This window comes from Scomber japonicus, chromosome 2 (genome assembly GCF_027409825.1).
Source record: "Scomber japonicus isolate fScoJap1 chromosome 2, fScoJap1.pri, whole genome shotgun sequence".
Taxonomy (NCBI): domain Eukaryota; kingdom Metazoa; phylum Chordata; class Actinopteri; order Scombriformes; family Scombridae; genus Scomber; species Scomber japonicus.
Genome location: NC_070579.1, coordinates 15,286,323 through 15,296,587, shown reverse-complemented (window position 1 = coordinate 15,296,587; position 10,265 = coordinate 15,286,323).

Here is a 10,265-nt window from a genome sequence, read left to right as displayed (position 1 = left end):
ACATACTGAGTGTGTGTGTGTACTTTGTAGTTAGAAACCTGCAGATCGACGGTGGACAAACTGCTGTGAGCTTTCTCTCTCTCTCTGTCTCCGTCCAACCGGAGGATCCGTCCGTGCGACGGTAAGAAGGAAAGAAAGCTCAAAACAACCCTTACTGACCCTGTTTACATTAATAGCTTTAACTAACCTTTGAAATGTTACTTTTCGCCGTGACATGTGTGGTTTTGCTGGGCCATGTGTGTTTTGTTGTATCTGTCTGACTCTGTGATTGACATGTGCGGGTGGGTGGAGGGGTTGGGTGTCTCCAAACTGCTGTCAGGGGGATAACCAGCCGAGTGCTTTGGTTTACTGAGGGGTTCCCAGTAAAATAACGACTCCCTTCTGAAGTTGAACTACGTAATTACATTTCTAGTCGGTTTGGCTTTCCTGTTGTGTCTTCACCATAGAGACAAAGTTGACCCACCCTATCTGTGGGCTATATTTACAATTTCAGAGCCACGTCCAAAAAAATCTGCCACTGCTTAATAACATGTTTTCACATGTAACTGGTTTCATAATTTTGCAGCAACATGTTATGCCCTGACTGTCACTCCTTCAAAAAATATGATATTCACGTGTTAGGGTTGTTTGCAACTTTTAAAAGCCATTTTACAGCCTAGATAACAGAAGCCTGGAGTTACCTGTAGCCTACCTGTCCTGATTCACCTTTCAAGCTAGTGTCCTAACGAGCTTTGAACTCAGATATCCATTGTGAGGGAGGCAGAATGTGAGTGGTGTTGAGTTACCAGCAGACATCATCAATGTTTCATGGTAGACCTTCTGTGTGTTTGTGTGAGTGTATCATTCCTCTACAGGTGTTTTCTATCCACCTGCTAAATCAATGTTTATTCACAATCACCTGGTGTGCTTTTCAGGCTGGGTTTTGGGGGATGAAAAATGTCAGACATGCATGACTGAAACTAGTTTCTCTCTGGAGAGAAACCGTCAGAGGAGCTGCCCAATCCCCTGTCTGATTTATTACTCTGCTGCCAGGGAAGCTGTTTTTCCATCCTGTTTGTTTTTGTGTTTGTTAACAGATGTCAGAGACATTAGGTGAACATTTTAATATTGAAACATATGGCTTTTTTCGTGTACTTGTTTCATTACTTTTGAAAACAATTTTCTGTTAGTTTGAGCTTTATGGTTAATTCTTGAACTTGTCTTGTGATCTAGGTATGAAATTATATAGTACTGCTCTTGAACTGCTGGACTTGCATTCAACATGTGTGTAAACCTAACCCTAACCCTAACCCATTATTGACAATCTCTAAGTGTATTTTGATGCTAACATGAATTGAGATACTGATTAAAATGTACAGACCTTTGACGATAAAAGAAATACATTTACAGGATTGAGCATTAATGCCTTCATCTCCAGCTAACCAGCCCCTAAAGTTATTGCCTAAAACAGCTGGTTTCCAGCCTGGTCAGGGCCCCTGAATGATGAATCTGAAAGGGCCATGGGATAATTATAGGGCTGCAACTAACAGTTAATAGTTTTGTCTGTAAAATGTCAGAACATTTTGAAAAATGTTCTGTCAATCCACTAATCGATTAATGGACTAATCATTAGATTATTTTTAGGGTTCACGTGTTGCATTGTTCAAGGGGTCCATAAAAAAAAGTCCACAAATTTGGGAACTCGTGCTAAACTGTGTGTTACTAATTATGAGAACGAGTGTCCTCCACAAATGTCTGCATGTCATCATCAGATGGCTGCTGAGGTCAGTGAGCTGCTCTTCAAAATGTTCCTCATGTGGAGGCTGAAAACACACGAGCTCTGATGCACCAACTCATTCCCGCACTCTCACTGGAGGTGGGTTGCTGTTAGAGGACGGGATGTAAATACATCAAGGTTCCTCTTGAGTGTGATCACATAATAGAAGGTCTTCAGGCTGTGTTTGTTAATGCCGGCACTGTAAAGGATCAAGGATGTGAAAGGACAAGGGTTTGATGATTGTTGAGAAGTAGTTTCCTGTGGTTTAAAAGAAGCTGTACTTATTCAAGACTTTTATAGAGAAATCTCTCTGATGCTGCTTAAATTTATACGGTGTGATCTCTGCTGTTTGTAATTGGTCACATGCTGCGCAGGCCCTGCTTCATAATCTGTTCCACTTCAGAGACTGCAGCAAAGATGCAAATCTAAACAATTTCTCCCACTTTTTATAATGGCATCCAGAACATAAACATAAATGCTTACATGCAGCAAGAATGCAAGTGAAGTTGAAACTGAAGTTTTTGAGGAATGAGAGGAATGTGCAGCTAATCAGTCATTTGTGTGATTACTGGTGATGTTCAGAAGGGACTCAGATTTAAAATAGTGGAAGAATCTGGCGGTCCTTGGACCTGCATGCAACTCAGATAGTCACACACAGGGTCTCTGTTAGTCGGCACCGTAGCATGCCATGCTGTGAATAATGGTCATACTAATGTGATTACATGTATATGTTCAGGTCACAAGTTAGTGATTGGGATCTGATTAGCCTCACCTTGCTTGCTGCTGCCTATAGTAAAAACAACAGTACTGACCGAACAGTGTTGTTGCTGTGAACTTTTTAGCAGTGGTTGCTCTAAACCTAGAATTGTTTTCAAGAATATTTGATCATAAGACTTTGGCAGTCAACCAGTGTTTTTGCAAAAAGAGATTAGCAAGGAACAGTTTCTTTTTAAAAATGGTCAGAAATGACATGAAATGGCCGAATCTTGTTGGAAATGTAAATGGAACGGGTGCTGTTATCAACAACCTGCAGCAGTAAGTGTGTTTGTGTGTGTTAACCTGTTTCTTCTTTCCCACCGCAGACACAGGCAGCTCAGCTCTGTCCCATGTTGGGGATTAGCCCCTCCACCCTCCCTGCTCCCCTCCTGACCCTGAGAAGTGGCAGACAACCTATAAATCTTTTTGGCAGTACAATTATTGGAGCAAAAAGTGTCACCTCTTCATTTAACTATTCTTGAAATTATAGTAAAAGTTTAACATTTATAGAAATATGCGCTATTGCTTTCTTTCTAATAGTTAGGCTACATGAAAAGGTTTATAGCCTACCACTCTTGTGTGTGTATGAAGCTGGATTAGCCTATTTAAGCATTAAGCAGGAGGAAAAGGCTAAACTGGCTCTCAACAACACTACAAATGTTCATTTTATAAATTTCTGTTTAGAGGTGCTGGTAGAAGTTTGGACAGAGCTCGATTAGCTGTCTCCCTTGGCTTTAAGCATTAATGCTAAGCTAAGCTAACAGCCTCCTGGCTCCAGCTTCATACTTATTGGAAAGACATGACCGCGATATCGATCTTCTCATAATTCATGGATAAAAAGTGATTCAATTTACTTCACAAAATGTTGAACTATTTTTAAATCACATTTTTTTTACCTTGTTTTGATAGTCAAAAGTACAGCAAGGAACAGGAAACAGGAAACATGAGTAGAGAGAGAAGTATAACATGAGACAAAGGTCAGCGGACAAGGCAGCGTTTTAACCAGCAGGCTTTATAAAATTTTCAACTGAATAATTGTTGTTACAGTTAAATACACCAACTGACCTTTTGTTGGCTTTTTTGGCTTGTGGAGGACACTTAAAATAATTGAATAAATGAATTAATGTCTACTTGTGACCCCTCATGATGTAAGTTTTTAGCTGTTTCATTTGAAGGATTTTTAGATCCTTGAAGAAATGAAATTATGCAGTTTTTCACAAGAAAAACAAAAAATAAGAGAAAAGTCTGAAAAGCTCCACAAAATTTGGTGCGACAGAAATATTTTCTCTTTCAATTATCTGGTTATCGCTCTGATTTTTCTTAGGGCCCTTTGGGAGATGGGCAAGACTGTGTTCCAGCTTAGTACAGGGAGTTGCCCTCTAGTCCTCGACAAACTCCCTGAGCTATCTTCAAAAGACTCTACTTTAGAGCACTGTGAAAGGAATAGAGATTGTAACACAGTCTGGTTGAACCACTTCTGTTGTAAAAGTGTGAAATGGAATGAGGGTATATGTTTTGTTTATGGAGTCTGCTGTTCGTTTCCTGTGTTAGGAAAGCCAGTCACTGACATGAAGTAAAATAAACATATTGTCATAGGTCAGAATATGAATTTGCATCTCTTTGCCTTGAAAATCATGTAGAAAGAAGTCAACAGATAGAAGTGTGCAGTCACTTGAAGGGAAATTTAAATATTTTCTTTGCTCTAACTCTTTAAAGCTTTAAAGGTAACAAGAGTTGAGTCCTCACATTTGAAAAAGGAAACGGAGTTGAGAAAAAAAAACAGGTTCAGTGATCCACACCCAAGCAAATATTTGACACAGATGAGCCCGAGAGGCATTTTGGTATGCACTGAATTCCCTTTTAAAACGCATACCCTAGTTTTTGAGTCAGCTGTGTACCGTAGATTTTTCAAACGACTCCATTTCATATCAAATCCCTCCTTTTCATCCATTTGACTAATTACATGGGTGAAGCGCTGCAGCTCGCGTTCGTCTATCTGATAAACATCTCTGAACTTCACAGACATGCTGTATCTTCTGTCCTCCCCCTTCCATTCCACATGCAAACACAGCTTTTTATCAGTAAATGAGATGTGATGCAAACGAGCTACAGAGGAAGTAGCAGTAGCACAGATAGGATATACCCACACTAAACACATTCTTATCACAGACAGAAGCCTATTGTACAGTGGGAATATGCTCAAGTCTCCCCATGTTAACATGAAAGTTAGAGTGATGTCACCAGCCCAGCATTGTGTACATACAATATAGTAATTTAACTGGTATGAGTCACAAGAAAACAGGGAAAAAATGTGTTCAAAGCATCACAGAGGTCATGTCCTCAGTAACATTTCTGGAAAGTTGTGGAAGTTTTTTAAGGACTCAAAGAGAAGTTTGACCCTTTTGACCCTAACATGATAGTCATATTTTGACCTTTCAGTTATGAGAATCCCCTCATAATTTTTCTCAAGACCAAACCTCTGAGTCATGAATCTCTCTTTCATTCATAAGTAACTCATCAGAGCTTAATAATTCGGGGGAGGGGTACTCCTTGATGAAGCTTTAAGAGAGCAGTGTATTTTATAGTTTTATAGAATATATATGTTGAAATACATTTGGTTTGTTCTATGTAGTCCTATTATCTTTTATTTTTTGTGTAATTTTTGTGCAAAAATAAAATATACTAAATAAACTAAACTAGAAAAAAACCCATTCACAATCACACTATTATGGTTAAATGTAACCTAAAAAAAGAGAGCAAAAGAGCCGTAATGTTTTCAAATAATATTATTGAATGGGAAGAATGCAGTAACATATTTGAAAAAATATGGCTTTAATTTATGGATAAATTAGTAAGTATTTTCCTTATTGATTAGTCAGTTAGTTGTTTCGGCTAATAAATGTCAAACAATATTAAAAAATGATCAGATTTTCTCTAAATGGTAGTTGCAGATTAATTTTCTTGTGATACACTAATTGATTTATTATATTGTTTGTTGGGTGCCTTGTCATAAAGCTCCTGTCGGGAAGTTAGAAAAACATGGACATGTGAGTTATACGTGATCTTCTTTTGCGGTTCACTTTGTTATCTAAGCTCATAGGTAACTCCCTGTGTTGAAGTAGTAAAATCAATACACACATACTGCATATTGTACATGAATTGTCTCCTGCAAACATAGATAACACTTGGACAATATCAGGGGCAGGAAACACACTGCCCTGCCCCTTCCATGCCTTATCTCTTCACTGTAGACTGAACTCTGGAAAGGTGCTGCATGTGAATCTGATTCAAAAGTCTTTGATCTTAACAATAGGACATGTTACCTGTTGTGTTCTCTGGCTGGTCTTTTTTATCCTTTATCTATTTCATGTAGAGCTCAGTTTTCTTTCCCCTTTCTGATTGTTTGGCTTCTTTTCTTCCATTCCAGCTAAAGGAGGTACCTGAGTGTATGTTTGAACATGTTAATGAATCTCCTCTCATGATCAGAAAGCAGTATGGTAGGAACATAAAGGTGAACACGACAGCCAACACCCTGTTGGCATTCATATGCGTTTGAAAATCCACAGACATGCAGCATGTAGCAACACGATTACATAATCGGTCTTATAGGCTAGGCTAGTTACAGACATTATTTAGCACCTGTTTGCATGGTGATGTGTTGATAGGAAACAACCTGTCACAGGTTTTGAAGGGATACTATATACAGTATGGAAAATTTGAATGTTTGTTTTTTGAATGCTGACGTTATGGCCAGGAATAAAGAAAAAGTTGTAGCTAAACAGTTTTTTGATGGAGAACCACTCTCAGACTCAATGCTTTACAGAGACTTTAGAATAGCTATATCCATTTTTTTCACATTAACAATGGACTAAATGACTATGTGTAATGTGAAGGGGTCACTCATGGTGATGGATCCACAAATAATTATCAGCCTACTCTGCAGTTTTTCTTCAGTTCTGGAGAGCTTGATAACGTCTTTCAAGCTCATTGTTTTTTTTAAAATTTTCCAGCCCAGAACTTTACTGTTTTGGTTCAGTCACCACTGCTCTCATGGTGTCAGACAGCTGTTTTAGTAAAAAAGCTGTAAAAACCTATTGTAGACGCAATTAGCAGCTAGTTGGTAAAAAGCGTGGAGCAGTTTAGCAGCTAAAGAGCCAACGTTTCCCGTCAGGAGTTGGTAGAGACCAAAAACAGCTAAAAAAAACAGTGAAGATTGGACTTGCATTCATCAGGTGGTCAGAAACATAACTCCAAATGAAGAGTAATGTCGCTCAGTATCTGCAGTGTATTAAATAAACCACATCTTCGAAAGCCTTTCATGTCCATCTGCAGCCTTTTCATTGGTCAGAAGTCCTAAATGACCCAAATGATTTGAGAGTTGATAATGCTGTGATGATAAAAAAACAGATTGTGCTGTTGTCAAAATGAGCTTGGTTAGTAATTAATGAAAAATGTCTAATCTTAGCGTAAATTGTCCCTTTTTAAATAGTAGTTAAAAAATAATTAGATGCTGTCCAATCATTTAAGATACTTCCATGTCTATTTCAAATCTGAAATATGCTTTGAATATGAATTCAATCAGAGTCCTTCTCTCCTTAAGATGAGTGGTCCAGCATGAAGGTCACTGCCCTGCTGGCTGAAGAGAATAATCGAGACATAGAAACTGAATGGCTTTTTCCTCCCTGCTGTCTTGTTGACTGGATGAGGATGGTGAAGACTATAAATAGTAAGGACAGTCACTCTCTGGCCCTTCAGTGACTTCACCTGTAGCCTTAAATATTTCAGCAGCTGCTATCACTTTAATGGGCCTGTCTGTCAGCGGGTTGCCATGGCTGCCACCTGGCCACTGTAAATTTCCCCTCTGTGAGAGAAGAGACCGTAAAACTGGAGAAATGAAAGTCAGAGGAGTGACTACTTTTGTTTACTAGAAGTTGTGATCAAATGACTATCATTCAAAAAGCCTGAGTCTAAAGACTATTTTAGAAAAGAAAAATGTCATATCTACTCTGAATGCTGATTAAAAAAGCTTCTGGTCTAGTTGTTAAAACACTCCTGTTTAGCAAGAAATATGATCTTTATTCTGAGTAAAGGGTGTGTCTTGCCTTTAAGCTGTTTGTCCAGACCACGCCTGTATATGTATGAAATCCTCTGGGATGTAGGAAGCTGACAATGCCTGAAACCAGACTAGAAAACGATGACAAAAACCCCTAGAGGTGAAGATTTGTCTTTCGTGATTATGGCTGTCAGCCTGGAGCTTTATGTTTTTGTTGATTCGTCCGAAACCACTTTGCCAAAACACAGAAGTGCAACACAATAGCTCGTGCTCTCATTTTGTCATCATGTTTACCTTGGGAGTGGGGAAACACAAAGCCTGGTGCTCTTTATGCAACACCACACAATGTCCAATGATGGTTAATAGAATGGAAAATTACAGCTTTCTGTCATATTTCTTTAGTTATAATAAATGACTTAAATTGATGCATCAGTTTGCTGTTGACATTGTAGGAACAGATATGATTCATCCATAAATGTGTTATGGTACATTGTGTTTGGTAATTTACTTGTATGTAAGTCACAGAGATGTAATGTGGGTGTTATGTTTTGGTCTGCTCACTGTCAATTACCTCACAGTCTCACAGCAACTGGTAAAATACTCCTCAAGAACAGATTAGTTACAAATAATGTCACATATGTGATTTTTTTTTTTTATGTAGAGAGCTTGAATGTCAAAGTAATTTCAAACTTTGTAGAGATGATGGAAAGTTCCCCTTAAAAAAAGTGTTCTCTACAGTTGGATGTTAGATATTCACTGTGCAGAATGATGTATGTGTGTTTGACACTGGGAGGCTGTTTTCACATTCATCTGCTGGAAGTTTCTCTGTGCTCATTGAAAATCTGACTTAAAGGGGTGTGCCTATACGAGCATGATTTGTGACATGACATCGTGACTAGTTTGTAAGCTGATCCTCTTCCAATATGCAACTTGCAGGAGTGTGATGTTGAAACTTTTAAGCATTCAGTGCACAAACACTGAGAACAGACTTTCCAGGGAAGCAGGAGACGCCTTGTGTTCAGTAGTTAAACTTTTAATATGCAAATTGTGTGTGTGTGTGTGTGTGTGTGTGTGTGTGTGTGTGTGTGTGTGTGTGTGTGTGTGTGTGTGTGTGTGTGTGTGTGTGTGTGTGTGTGTGTGTGTGTGTGTGTGTGTGTGTGTGTGTGTGTGTGTGTGTGTGTGTGTGTGTGTGTGTGTGTGTGTGTGTGTGTGTGTGTGTGTGTGTGTGTGTGTGCGTGTGTGTGTGTGTGACATACATTATTGTTCCAAGCACAGTATTTTTATATTTTCAAAAATGTCTGCAAGGGACTTTTAGGTTTGAAGAATAAGAAATAAGATGTTTACATTTCATATTGTATGATGTGCCTATTTTATTTGGCAAAAAGTCAATTAAACAAATAGGACATCTTTGTGGGGGGAGAATTTCTGAAGAAACACATGTGTCTCACTGTAATGTGTTACTGTTGGTGTAACTGAACACTTGGCTTGTGTGAGGTTTTAATCATGGCACCATATCAAAGAACAGCATATTGGGTTTCTGACTAACACACAAGTAAAAAAAAATGAGCAGAGCAGATGAATATAATCAATGCATAAAGGCTTATTGTTCAGTTAATAACATGGTTTTTAAAATGCATCATAAAATGCTAATTGGCATTGGATGGAAGATGGGAATTATTCAAATGTCAATAGTCCTTAATAGCAACATACTGAAAGGAGACAATGACATTTATTAGCATTAGCATTGTGCTTTCCTAAAAATACAACCCTGTGACACGAGGAAAGGACAGCTGTATACTGTACAGCACTGTCTTACATTCTGTTCTGTTTGTTGTGTGTTTGCCTGTGTAGCCTGTGGAGATACAAATATGTGTAATTATCAAATTGCCTTAATTGGATAATTGTAAATGACCAAATGCGGATAATCCAGCGAGGGAAGTGTAATGATGAGATGCCAGCAGTTTGAGACTGTAAACACACACGCTAGGTTTACTCTCATGTAAACATTTAAAATAGCTTAAACTAACTCACAGATGTATGCACACAGAAGATGTATTTTTAACAACCTACATTTTCATATGTGCTCTGCCTGTCCCATTTCTGGCTCTACTGTATTTTAAGCTATTTTGAGCAAGTGGAACAGTGTCTTCTGGGTAACTGTAGGCTGTCCCTCTGTGTGACAGCGTAACACTAGGTACTGTAAATGAGAGCACGATGTAGGCCATGACTTTCAGTAAGAGGACTGTACTAGTTTAGTTGAAAAAGCGTATTTTTATCCTACGAGCAGCTTTCTTGTGCCAGGTGGAAAAGTGCATGTTTCAAACATCATTGGATCTTGTACAGTATTATAAGTTGTTGGCATGTTAAATCCAAGTCTTGACCTATTTGGCTCAGAGTTCAAGAGAGAAACATAGTATACCAAACAAAGTATATTTGTGAGGAGAAAGGCAGTTGTTGCCAGTGTATTGTTGTCTGAGAGGGGATAATAATTGATTATATCAGCCTAATCCAGCAGCCTGTTATACCACTGACAAAAAAAAGAAAATGAAAAATGAAAAAAGAAAGAAAAAATTGAACTTGTGACTTGGGTTGTTGGTGCTGAACTTTTTATTATCAGAAACCATTCAGTTTTGTACTGAGACAGCTGGACCAACACTGAAACAACTGAACCTCAAAGAAGAGTAGCAGAAAAAGTAATAA